Below are 13,470 nucleotides of genomic sequence, written 5' to 3' on the forward strand. Positions count from 1 at the left end.
TCGCGATTCATGTAGAATGAGCCGGTCCATCATTTAGGCACGAGCAGAAGCTCCTGGTTTGGGAAGCTCAGGTCGTTTCTTCTTCTTCTTTTGGTTCTGTCGATGGTTTTATTTGGGATTTTCTTTTTCTTTTTCTTTGTTACTATTATTTTTCCTTCTCCATTTCTTTCTAAAATACATGAATTTTTTTAAAATTTTAAATTTTCTTGAAATTTGTGAACTTTTTTCTCAAATCAGCAAATTGTTTTTAAACATTTGTAATTCAATTCGTGAAATTTTTCCGCTCAAATACGTGAACTTTTCTCAAGTCCATGTTTTATATAATCCGTGATTATTTTTTCAAATTTGATGTTTTTTAATTCACATTTTTTCTTCTTCAAAGTTTGCAATTTGTTTTGAAAATGATGAGCCTTTTATATTTTTGTGAATTTTTTATTGCATGATCCTTTTATTATATCGTGGGTACTCTTGTGCTGCACGTACCTCGTACTGTCGACATGTGTGTCGATGCATGTGTGCAACCATCGAGGAGGAATTCATCAGTGCCTACAGGTGTGGTGCAGCTGCCCGGTTTGGCGTTGTACCAAAAACCAACCGAAAATAAATAGTCGCTGTGGCATGCACGGTCAGCACAAAAATTAGGGAGGAAAATAAGATGAGATAAAAAGGGGCACAAATTTGTTTAAATGTGGTATAAATTTAGAAAAATCGCTAAATGAGATTGTATCTATCACAAATGTGAAACTAGGAGGAAATAAGTGAAATTAACTCTTTCTGTTGTTATATATGACAACCATTTGATACACCACACATATTACAAGACAATACATTATAGTTAGACTGCTACACATATTACACGACAATACATTTGACACACCACACATAAGTGAAATCGTTTGTGTATTCCGAACGCGATTTTTTCTTAGGCAATGCAAATCATTAAAAACTGTAACATTCTCTGAAATCGTGAACAATTATGTTGAAACGGGATTTTTTTTCTGTAATTCAACAACAAAATTTAGAAAAGCGGACAGTTTTTTAAGCTCCCAAACAAAATATGAAACATGAGATTTTCTGAAAACTGTGAACAATTTTTGAAACTCCTAAAAATGGAAACATGAACATTCTTAAAAATTATTGAAAAGGGGAACTTTTTTGAAGCTTTGAATAAACTTTAATAACCTTATGATTTTTTTGAGAAAATAAAAAATAAAATTGGAAAACATGAACATTTTTTGAAATTTACGAACTATTTTTGAAACAAGAAATTGTTTCATACTTTTTGAAAGATGGAAATATGAACTTTTCGAAAATGTTGTGATTCTTTTTTGAAATTTGTGAATATTTCAAAAAAACATTCAGAACCAATTTTTGAACCACGAACATTTTTCAAAATTCACAAACGTTATCTCGAAAAATGTGAACAGTTTTTGAAATTTATGAAGATTTTTTTAAAATCTGAAATTTTTGAACTTTAGGAACATTTTGAAAACACAAACATTTTTTTTGAAATGTGAAAACATTTTTGAAAAGACAACATTTTTTCCAATTTGCGAACGTGTTTTTGGAAAACACAAGTTTTTTTAAACCTTGAACATATTTTCAAATTGTTGAACAATTTTGAATTCTAAACATTGTTAAAGTTTGTGCATTTTGAAAAAAGAAGAAATACATAGAGAAGAAAAAAACGAAAACGAAAATAAAAAAACAGAAAAGAAAGAAAATGAAAGAACCTAAATGAAAACCAGCCGCAAAGAAAACAGGATAAAAAAGGAAAACCGAGTCGGGGAACCTTCTAGAAGGTTCCCAAAACCGGCGAAAACTGTAGCTACGCTAACGCTAACAGGCTGGCCCACTTCGCGTTGCTCCCTCCTGTGCGAACCTTCGACATCTTGACGCAACGTGCGTCACATAGTATTTTCCCTGATACCCGCGGTAGGATCACATGGTTTTGTGCAAGTCACTTGTTGGTGGGGGTGCCCGCCTATTAATTGAACATGACATGAAAAAAAATACCCAAATGATAGGCTATTTAATAGGATTGGTCATATCACATATATTCATTATTCAATGTGAAAAATTAATTTAGAGTATCTCCCAAATTTATAAGTAAAAGAACAAGTTTGTACAAATGAGGGCAGTCCAATGCTACACGTATATTATATATGTTAGTCATGCCACCTAAGCTAAAGTTTGATGTGGCACCCCATTTAATGAGGAAAGAGATAGCAACTTTATCTTCATCTAGATATAGATATTAGCACAAAATCCAGAACATCTCATAAGTTTTCTCTGTCTTTTACATTAAATAAGAATTGGTTTTAGATACACGACTAAGATATGGTCACCGGAACTGCTATATCTTCTAAACACATGTTTAATTATATTAGATAGAGCTTAAGACATAGTGCACTGGGGCTAAGATCTTTTTGATCTTATTTGAGCAAACTAGGAATAAATGTTCTCTAAAATAAGTCCATAAATATAGCACTTCATCTATGCTTCTTGAAGCTCAAATAGTAGAAACGAGGCAAAGAAGAAGTTTGTGCTTTACATTATGGGTGAGAAAAATATTCTGCTTTGCCTTATGGTGCTTGCGCTCCTAGGAAATTCCAGTTGCACTGGTACAAAGTCAATCTCCCTGTTACTTTTTCCTTCCAACCGGAGTAGGAAAAGTCTTCATGAATATTGTCAGCTCAACTGCATGAATTTCTTTTGACCCTTCTAGTTTGGAGTTCTTTTAACGACGAATGTATGTTGTCTACAGAGCATTGCGTGGAGTGGAGTACCCCTTGCGAGCCCATGCTGTGTGAGAATTTCAAATGCTATTTCATTTGCGCACGTCACTGGGACAATGTCAAGAAAGCCTACTGCGCCGGCACCTTTTTTTTCCGTCATTGTAATTGTGTCATTTGTAACTAGAGTTGCACTCTAGCATCATGCCAAAGAATGGACAATGATGTCCAGCAATAAAATCTTCTTGTGACTTGCATGCAAGAATCTTGATCACCAAGTTTCGGTGTTCTCTTTGATTTGATTTTTGTGGTGCGTAATCTTAGATTTAGTGGCTTAGTGTTTGCCTGGCCTAGTGGTTTGTAAGTTCAGAAATAACCACAAGAACATTTAGGGCTCAACCTCCTACCCAAGAAAACTTAGGGTTCCTTTGCCTCCCGCCGACGCCGCCGCTGGTCTGCCTCGTCTCCAGTGGTCTTAGGGCCGTGGCGGCGCGGTGGATCTCGACCCTTATCGGCGGGAGGGATCCGTTTTTAGATGTTTCTTCAACTTTTGTTAGGATTTGTGTCCTGTTCAGGAAGATGAGACGGCGGCGGCTCCCTGAAGATGGAATAAGGTTCTCCCGGCCTAGCCCCCATTCCGGTGGTGTGTCTAGCATCATCGGTGGGCGTGTGGAGGTGTGTCTCCGGCGGATCTATCCTTGGTGGATTTGCTCGGATCTGGTCGTAGTTCGTCTACGTTTGTGTTTGTTCAGGTTAGATCCTTCCGATCTACGCTACTCTTCATCGGCGGCGGTTGCTGTAGTGCTGCGCTGGTCCTATGGGACCTTAGCATGACGACTTCCTGACTGTCTACTACAACAAGTTTTGCCCGGCTCCGGCGAGGGAGGGGCGATGACGGCGGCGCGCCCTCGGCTCGCTGTAGTGCTTGTAGTCGTCGCTAGGTGGTCTACGGACCTGGATGTAATTTTTATTATTTCTGGTGTTCGTGTATTGTCATGATTGAAGGTGAATAGATTGAAAGTTTTCTCGCAAAAAAAAGTTCAGAAATAACCATATCCAAAATGAACCAAGCTCTAATCGCACTTGCATACTTTGCCGTGGAGGTCCAAGGACATGGTTGTCCGGTAGACGTTCTTTATTTTTTACAAGGAGTAACTCTACTCGGGCCGAATCACTAGAGCAATTTCTCATAAAAACCACTGGGTCGTGGTGAATAGCCCAACCAATAATTACATGATTAGTGTGCTATCTCAAAAATAAGTAAACAATGAACAACATAGGTGGCGATAGTTTAATTAGCTACAGCAAAGTAATATAGTTGGTTTAGATAGATGGACCAACTGTGCTACTTTGTTTCCTTGCTGGACGTTTTGTATGGATCGTCGTGTCCAGCAAGGAAGAGTTTGTGCAGCGTCCTTACATTTTCACACAAACACGTGCATATATGAAACGAAGCAAGGCAGAGCTGCAAATAAGGAACGAACACATGACTTCTTTGGCACTGAACATGTCGTATGATATATCGACGGTACACTAAAATAGTTCGGTTCTGCACAAGATGGAAGAGAGAACAAATATGGTATAACATCTCAGCCACCAATTTAATGTAACCCAGTAGTGCAAAATGCATGCCAGTTAGCTACCGGAGGGAGGTTGAAGTGAAGTGTGCAACCCTATCCCGCATGGCCGTAGCGACGCGTTCATGTAAGGGCATCAACCGTTACACACGAGAACCAGTGAGCTGTGAGCTACTCCCTGTGCAAAATAGTGATCTAAAAGATCTTATATTAGTTTACAGAGGTAGTACATGTGAATGGTCGCGAAGGGAAAACGGTTAACAAAGAGGGAATGCTTGCACTCTGGGTTCCCCATCTTCAGGGCTTCATTCACATCAGAGAACCCTTCCTCTGGGAGAGAAGATCAGACGGATACATGCTGATGTGCAACATTTCTAACACTCGGGAATCGGCCAACCCAGCGCCCATAACCTGCATCCGGTGCAGAAAGAAAGTTAGACAATGTATTTCTGACCAAATGAGGGCCATTTTTCCTTCCTCGTCATTTGTAAAATCAACAGGTTATTGTGTTTACCTGATGCGATGATTTGCTTCTGCCTAAGCTGTTCATTATCATGGCCAGGGATATCTATCTTGTAGGACGGTATAGAAAGCCACATCAAGCAAACACATCCGGTCAATTTTTTAAAGAAAGAAGCAAACACATGCCTTTGGATAAACAAGTCAATTGTCATGGTACTGCCGCCGAAATCATTACCTTGGTGTTGGATTTCATGGTTGGTGCCGGCGTAGGCCTCAGATAAACCCAGTGAACTAACCGAGGTGATGTCATGCTCCTTTTGAATACTCCCTTTGTCCAAAAATACTTGTCGGAGGAATGAATATAATCCATTCTATTTTCGGACGGAGTGAGAACATGACAATGCGCCCGCGACTTGTTCCTATGTCATTTCTATAAAGGTTGCGACCATCAGGCTAAATTTGGTTGCTGAACATGTGGTTCGGCCTTCACAGACAACTTTTATGCAAGGCAGACACATCCTAGATGGAGTTGTTATCCTTCATGAAACAGTCCATGAATTACACCAGAAAAAGTGGAATGCAGTGGTACTCAAAATAGACTTTGAAAAGGCTTATGACAAAGTCAAGTGGCCTTTTCTTCAACAGACTCTCGGAATGAAAGGATTTTCTACAGAGTGGCACCCTATGATCCATACTTCTTTTCTGGAGGTAGTGTTGCCATTAAGGTCAATGATAACATTTGGACACTATTTGCAAACGAAGAAGGGATTGCGACAAGGTGACTCGGTATCGCCCATGCTATTCAATATAGTGGCGGATATGCTAGTGGTCATGATTGAGCATGCCAAGGTTGATGGCCAAATTAATGGGGTAGTAAATCATCTAGTCGATGGTGGTCTCTCTATACTTCAATATGCCGATGATACGATTCTCTTCATTGATCATGACCTCGAGAAAACGAGAAATCTGAGACTGATTTTATCAGCATTCGAGCAACTCTCGGGTCTTAAGATCAATTCTCATAAAAGTGAATTGTTTTGCATTGACGAGGCTCAAGACGAGGCCCACCTGTACGCTGAACTGTTCGGATGCGGGTTGGGCTAGTTTCCGATCACATATTTGAGAATACCGATACATTATTGGAGACTCACAAATGTCGAATGGAAACATGTCGAGGAGAGACTGCAAAAAAGACTTAGCAGTTGAAAAGGTAAACTACTGTCTCTGGGTGGAAGATTGGTCCTCATAAATTCAGTACTTAGTAATATGGTACTATATATGATTTCCTTCTTCCAATTACCGAAAGGAGTTTTACATAGATTGGATTACTTCCTATCAAGATTCTTTTGGCAAGGAGATAGCACAAGAAAGAAATGTCGACTGGCTAAATGGAGTGTGCTTTGCCGTCCCAAAGACCAAGGCGGGTTGGGCATTCATGACCTTGATGTTAAAAATAGTGCCCTCCTCAGCAAATGGTTGTTTAAATTGCTAACGGAAGATGGTGTATGGCAAACCCTCCTAAGGAGGAAATATGTGGGTTCCAAGGCGGTATCCCAAGTATATTGGAAGCCTGGAGATTCCCACTTTTGGGCGGGTCTAATGGCTACGAAGAAATATTTCTTCTGCTATGGATCCTTCTCGATTAAAGACGGCTCGGAAATTAGATTCTGGGAGGACAAGTGGCTAGGAAATGCCACACTCCGAGAACAATATCCGACTCTATACAACATTGTGTGCCACAAAGGTGATACTATCGCCACGGCAATGGAATCATTTCCGCCAAATGTGATGTTCAGAAGAGACTTAATTGGACCCAGATTCCAATCGTGGAATATCCTGCTCCAACGGTTGTCAACGGTGCAATTGTCACATGGGTCTGATGTATTCCGATAGAACCTCCATGGGAATGAACAATTCTCAGTGGATTCTATGTATAGAGCGTTAATCCAGTCTGATGTGCCAATTGTTAATAACAAGAAGATCTGAAAGATGAAGATACCTCTTAAGAATAAAATCTTTGCATGATATCTTCCTCGTGGAGTCATTCTTACTAAAGATAACCTTATTAAGAGGAATTGGCATGGAAGCCCGCAATGTGTCTTTTGTCACCTTGAGGAGACAATAAAACATTTATCCTTCCAATGCAAATTGACTCGTTCTATATGGCCAGTCATCCAAATAGCTTCTAGCTTGTATCCTCCCTGTAGTGTTGCTAATGTTTTTGGCAACTGGTTACATGAGATTGATCACAGGTTTAGAACTCTTCTCAGGGTGTGAGCGCTTGCCGTTATACAGACTCTACATGTTTCGTTGTAATTCGCCTTTTTATTTTTATTTTGTATGAGAGGATCTTATTTGGCTGTGTGCATCTTAGTTATGTAGAGGCCAGGTGTAATACTTAAATCTTTTAAGTAATAAAGCGTCCCTTTTTTAAAAAAAGAAGCGCCCAAGTCAAAGAAGCATGCATGTGCGCTTTAGTTTTGAAAAAATGAAGAGGAAGAGGAAGAGGAGATGGATGCGGCGCAGGTGTCGTTGATCAATTCCGTGGGCTGCCCGACCAGCCGGAGCTAGTCGGCACATCAGTGTGGCCGTTGGCCGCGCAGCCGAGGAACGACGCCGGCGCCTCCGCGAGAGGTCATAGGGTGTCTGCCTACCTCCGGAAGAAAAGAACAAACCGTAGAGCTGTGTGGTTCGCTTTATCCCAAAGGTGTGACATGATGTTGTGCGATTATATTTACTCTCTTCTTTTCAGACCAGAGGAACGATTTCATGTTTCTTCACCAACACCGACCAAATTAAGGAGCTTCATTCTGCTTATTACCCAAGTCTTTAGGTGCCGTCCCCAAACAAAAAGGGATCGAGATGCCATTTGGTTTGATGGCTTTATTCTTTGCCTCCAAACCCAAGCAAAGAAGCATGTGCGCTTCCTTTAACCAAAGCCAATGGCAGAAGCTGATCAGCAAAACCGTATGTGAAGCTAGCTAGCATTCACAGCTGCTCCTCCATCCTTCTCGGAGGAAACGGCACAAACATTTCTGCTATCTAATTAATCAGCACGTACAAAATATGTGGCTGCTAATTAAGGTACGCTACTATTCTTCTTGTACTAGTATCCCATATCAACTGTTTCGACTTAATTAGTTTTAACAAGTTATAACTCATTAAGATGCTACTATTGTAGTAGGTGCTCACGAGTGAGGAGGTGCGGATGGGTTAGATTTTTTGGATCTGAACCTTCTTCTGCTCACTCTTTTCTGCTTGTTGGGCGCCTGGCCTAGCTGGGCCTTCATTCGGAAACTCATCATGGCTAACCATCGGGAGGTATTTTTCTTACGTGTGCTCCTTGTTAATAGCTATTGAGTTTTTCCAGAAAACTCTTCTTCAAAATGCCGCATAATGCGGGGGAGCGAAATTTCTAATGACTGTCAGTATGCGTGGTTGCATAACTGGCACCAAACAATAAAATGCATCACAAAGATGTGTTTTCTTTTATCAGATATTAAAAAGAAGAAGATGCGGTCAGGATTTAAGACCACCAGATCATACCTATCTTTCTGTCATACGGTACATATAGTTAATTGCACATCCAAACTCTCCGTATGATGTTTTGTCGTACGGGAATGCACTTTTTGTAATCTTTCAAACTTAGGTTCGACCATTGCCGTGGGAGTAATAGGGGCACTTGATACAGAGGGATTATGTCCTCCATATATGCAACTGGCACAATAAAAAAAATTATAGAGATCTTTTAGTTACCCGCTTACCCTGATCACCACCTCATCTCTCCTCTTCAGTAGCACTCCCTCCATAAAGAAACATTAGATCGTTTAGATCACTATATAGTGATCTAAACGATCTTATATTTCTTTACAGAGGGTGTAGAACCTTTGATGTAAAATTTTAAGGTCTTTAGTTCGCTAAACCCGGGCAAGCGTCTCTACTCTAAAAAAGAAGAGTAGAACCACTTTCTCAGTAAGGGTTATAATTAATGTCATGTGTCGAAGGACTATGTTAAATCTGATTACCTCATGAGCAGTCATGCCCAACGTAGTGGTGCTAATCAAAGTTAACAAACAACTAGCAGCACGGATGGTCCACTGATCGCTTCCAGCTTTGCCTATACCTTTTAAATAAGTCATACTAGGCTGAAACTGCTATACACGTGAATTTAACTCAGCTGATTGCCATAAACAGGGGCAGTGGTATGATTCACCCAATTTCGAGAAGGCGGTAGATTATTTGGTCACATTACTTGAGTGCACTGCATACAGCGCCATCTATTATAATGGATGGCATGGGTTGGGTGCTTCCGCTGTGCTTAGAGCTATAGTCGAAGACCCTCCCCCATCTTTGCAGAAGAATTTTGACAAGATCATCCACATCGATTGCTCGAGGTGGAAAAGTCGAAGAGCACTACAAAGGAAAATAGCCGAGGAATTGAAGCTACCTGAACGTGGTTATTTTTGATAAGCAAGATGAAGAAGATGATTTGGAAGGTTTAGATGAGGGATCTCGAGCTGAGATACAACATGTTGTGCCAGTAATCCATCGATCCCTACAAGACCATAGATGTTTAGTGGTATTTCTGAATGGGAGCCTCAACAGAGTTGACTTGAATGATTTCGGCATTCCTCAAGCAGGGTTTGGCACTAGAATATTGTGGACTTTTAGAGGAAGGATTCTACTCAACTCAATATTTGAGAAAAAAGTGGACATTTCAAATATTGGTGTCTATGAGGAAGGTATTCACAGTGGCATGTTGTTTCTACAGGCAGAGGTTAGAGAAATTGCTCGGTCTATAAGAAATCTTGTCGTCACCACTGAAATAGCAATAGAGTGTTGCATGTACATGTTGTCACTAATCTCTCAGAGTGGCAGCATTATTGATTTCAAGTGGACTACCCATGCTAACAACTATTGGGTCTGCGATGGCATTGTACAAGGAGTTCAAGATGATGAAGCGTGGGACATTAGTACTGCTTTGCATCAATGGATCAGATTAGAGGACTACTCATTTGACACATTGCCCCCTTTTGCTGATATTTTGGGCACTGCTCAGAAACGCTGGATAGCTGTTACCTCCACTAGTAAGGAAGAAACGAGTGAGACCGAGGTAGTGATTTTACCTCCAGAGTCAACATCCTTTTTCCATGCAGCCCAAAGGGAATCCAATCATGCTTTAAAAACACTACCAGATGGCATGTTTCATCAATCGGACAAGCTTCGTGTGCTCAGATTATGCAAGTGCTCCTTCAATTTTTCTTCACCTCCTTTCCAGTGTTGTCGAAGCTTACGCTTCCTTGGGTTGGATAGTTGCAAGGATCAGCAAAAGGAAGAATCCATGAAGCAAGGAAAACCAACTATGGAATTTTTTCACAGCCTATGGGTGCTAGATATATACAACACAACCTGGGAACTGGCTCTATCACCAGAGACAATAGTGCAAATGGCTGCAAACATTAGGGAGGTACATATGAAGAAGGGAAGGATTTGGTGCAATAATTTTTCATGGGAACAACTTCAGAACCTTCGCAAGCTTCTAATAAATGAACCTACATGCTTCTGGGAGACAGATGAAATGGATGAGTTCACACACATGGTGAAGTTGGAGCTCCTCGATCTATCTGGGAATAGTACAATGCAAGTTTTGCCAAGACTATCAGAGGCCATTGGTCTGAAGACTCTGATCCTAGATGGTTGTGTTCAGTTGGAGCATGTTGGCCCTGACGGACTCCCTCCGTCAATCGAATCATTCAGCTTAACTGCAAGTTCAGGTCAAAAAGCAAAAGTCTCCAAGATATGTTTGGCCGGTTGTGTGCATTTAGAGAACTTCACATTGCGTGGAACATTCTCGTGCCTTGAGGAGCTAGACCTATCAGGCACCTTAATCAGGAAACTTGACTTCAGCCATGAGGTGGTGCAGATGCCAAAACTAGAGCGGCTCTTTCTGATAGGCTGCAAGAATCTCCGTGCAATACTATGGTGGGGCGTCAAAAGATGGTTGAAAATGCTACGCATCAGCAGTCAAGGAAGGGACACCACAGGTCCACATGATTCTTCATTTATCCACTCTGTAAACAGAAAATATGATGGCGAAGTTTCTGTGACAGATGCAAGGTTCATCCAGTCCTTGATGCCTGGTTCTTGGGAGAGTTTCTTCATGTTTGTGATTACTGATAGCCTATACTTAAATCTAGATAGGTCTTTGGAGCTCAGAGCTGAAGGGAGCAGGGTTAATAACACGGGGATTGAGACCTACAATGGGCAGGTAGTTTGGCCAGTACAAAGCCCCATCGTATGCTGCTACCATGACGTCGTACTTGAGGGGGGCTACTGATGCTTATGAGGTCCCACAACTTCTACCCCATCACTGCCACATCGAGATTGGTGATGGAATTAATCTCACTGATGTGGAGTCCGACTGGGGACAACATAGTATTATTCAATTGATACTCTGGGCTCATTCCTTGCGCGTCCATGACAATTTTTCCATCCTTGCTGTTACTGTTACCCCCAAACTAGATCCGTCCCTTCCAAGAGAAACATCTCCGTTTGAATTGAGATGGTGCCGTGTTGAGAGGTGTCCCAAGTTACAGGCTGTTTTCACCCCTTACACCAAAGAGTGGTATTATTCCTTTCCTAATATGGAGACCATCTGGGTGACCGATCTCCAAACAGCCAGCTGCATTTGGACCAAAGGAATGATTGGGGCATATAGGGAAGAATCTGTCTTTGGAGAACTACGGAGCATACACTTGCACAACTGCCCAAGGCTCAAGTTTGTCCTCCCAATCTCGTCATTCATCTTACCTAGCCTGGAGACCATCCAAATAGTCCACTGCGGTAATCTCAGGCAGATCTTCCCATGGGATGTGAATTATGAAGCTGGAAAAGAAGACACTCTGAAGAATTTTCCAAAGCTAAAGCACATATACCTGCACCAACTCGATTGCCTGGAGCAAATATGCGAGGCCAAGATGTTTGCTCCCAAGCTTGAGACGATCAGGATAAAAGGGTTCTTGGGGCCTTAGGCGCCTCCCAGCTGTCGGCCTTCGCCATGGAGCCGGCCTTCCCGTTGTGGACTGTGAGAAGGACTTGTGGGACAGGCTAGAGTGGGACGGTCTCGAGGACGGGCACCACCCATCACTCTTTGAGACACATCACTCGTTGTATTACAAGAAAGCCCTACCCAGAGTCTCGGTCCTCCGTTGAATTGTCATGACTGTTCAGGTATGCATACACACGCCCTCGCCTTTTTCTTGTTTACCTTACTGTATCATATGCCATGTCATCCTTGTATAAATCATGTGTATGTATCTGCGGCACTTACTATGCATGTGCCATATATCTGAATCGCAGAACGATACATATAGCAAGGATCCAATCACCCCTATGTGCTACCGTATCTTTCTTTTCTTTTCGTCTCACGTTAACTAGCTCTATCATCACACTTGCAGATGTGGTGATGGGATGATTTTCTGCTGCTGGAACGGTTGAATCAGGTGCTGGCTTGCCCAGTCGACGGTGTGTTTATATAATTTCCCAAAGAATAAACTGGTGCTTGATGATGCGTGTGTGCACCTGCTTGTTTATTTCGGTGTGTGTCTTTGCCGTGAGGAGAAGACTATGTATCAGATGTGTGGTTTGGTTTGCTTTGATTTGATTTGTGCTTATGTTTGTCTCTAAATAAAATAAGAGGGTCCGTTGTGCATGTGGTGTGTTTACCACTGTAACTACAGAAACTGCTACCAGTGAGTGACTGCTCAAATGAGGGCGAAAACTGCGCACCATCGGTGGTGGCGCAATGCAACTCCTCTGTTCTTGGCACCAATGGACCCATATTTCTCATCATGTACGATTTGACCATACTGATTTCCCTTTACCATCTCCTGAATAAACATTTTGTTTCACAGCTAGTCGTCAAACAATAATCTCTGGTTAAAAGTATTTTCATTTTAAGATTGGGGGATTGGATTTCTTAGATTTACACAAAAAATTAGGAATTCAAGAAAGTTCACACAAAAAATTCAAAAAGCTCATTGGATTCTAAGAAAGTTCATTGATTTGAAAACAAGGTCCATCAATTTTGAAAAAGAGATCACAAATTCCAAAAACATTCATGCAAAATTTGGAAAAAGTTCAACGATTTTGCAAAAAAAAAAAATTCGCCAATTTGAGAGATTGTTCACGAATTTAAAAAAAAACCCGTCAATTTTTGGAAAAAGCTCACTCATTTTGAAGAAATATTTCATGATTTTTTTTAAAAAAATCATCATTTAAAAAAGTCACGAATTTTAAAAATTTGGCGCGTTTAAGAAGAAACGAAAAAAGAAAATGAAAAAAGAAAGAGAAAAAGAAAACTAAACAGGAAACAGTGCGTCTTTTCCGGTATTGTATTTTAAGGGTTGAAAAACAAATATAGCACATGAGGTTTGATTGCCCAGTTGTTTAGGGCGGCTCTTATAAATCTTGAAGGGGCACGGTTTGAATCATGTGGGACACATGGTTTTTGCGTTTCTAAAAATAGAAAAAAGGATGAATGGGCCGGCCCAGCTTGGGAGGGTGTGTGCGCCCTCTCCATACAAAGCCTATAGTGTACGGCGGGTTCTTGTAATAAATAGTATACGGGAGTGAAGAGTTTATAAAGTATGACCATCATGCCCTTTATTATGAAGAAGTATGGGCTAATCTGAGCC

The 13,470-nt window shown here is 41.1% G+C and overlaps 1 long non-coding RNA gene across 1 annotated transcript; it reads left to right on the plus strand.

Annotated features, from left to right (window-relative positions):
- Window positions 1–2,530: 2,530 nt before the first annotated feature.
- On the plus strand, window positions 2,531–2,990 carry LOC119322796. The gene is made up of 2 exons (XR_005155849.1): window positions 2,531–2,624; window positions 2,768–2,990. It is a non-coding gene; the product is annotated as an uncharacterized LOC119322796 (long non-coding RNA).
- The last annotated feature ends 10,480 nt before the right edge of the window (window positions 2,991–13,470 follow it).

Source organism: Triticum dicoccoides, chromosome 6B (assembly GCF_002162155.2).
Source record: "Triticum dicoccoides isolate Atlit2015 ecotype Zavitan chromosome 6B, WEW_v2.0, whole genome shotgun sequence".
Taxonomy (NCBI): Eukaryota; Viridiplantae; Streptophyta; class Magnoliopsida; order Poales; family Poaceae; genus Triticum; species Triticum dicoccoides.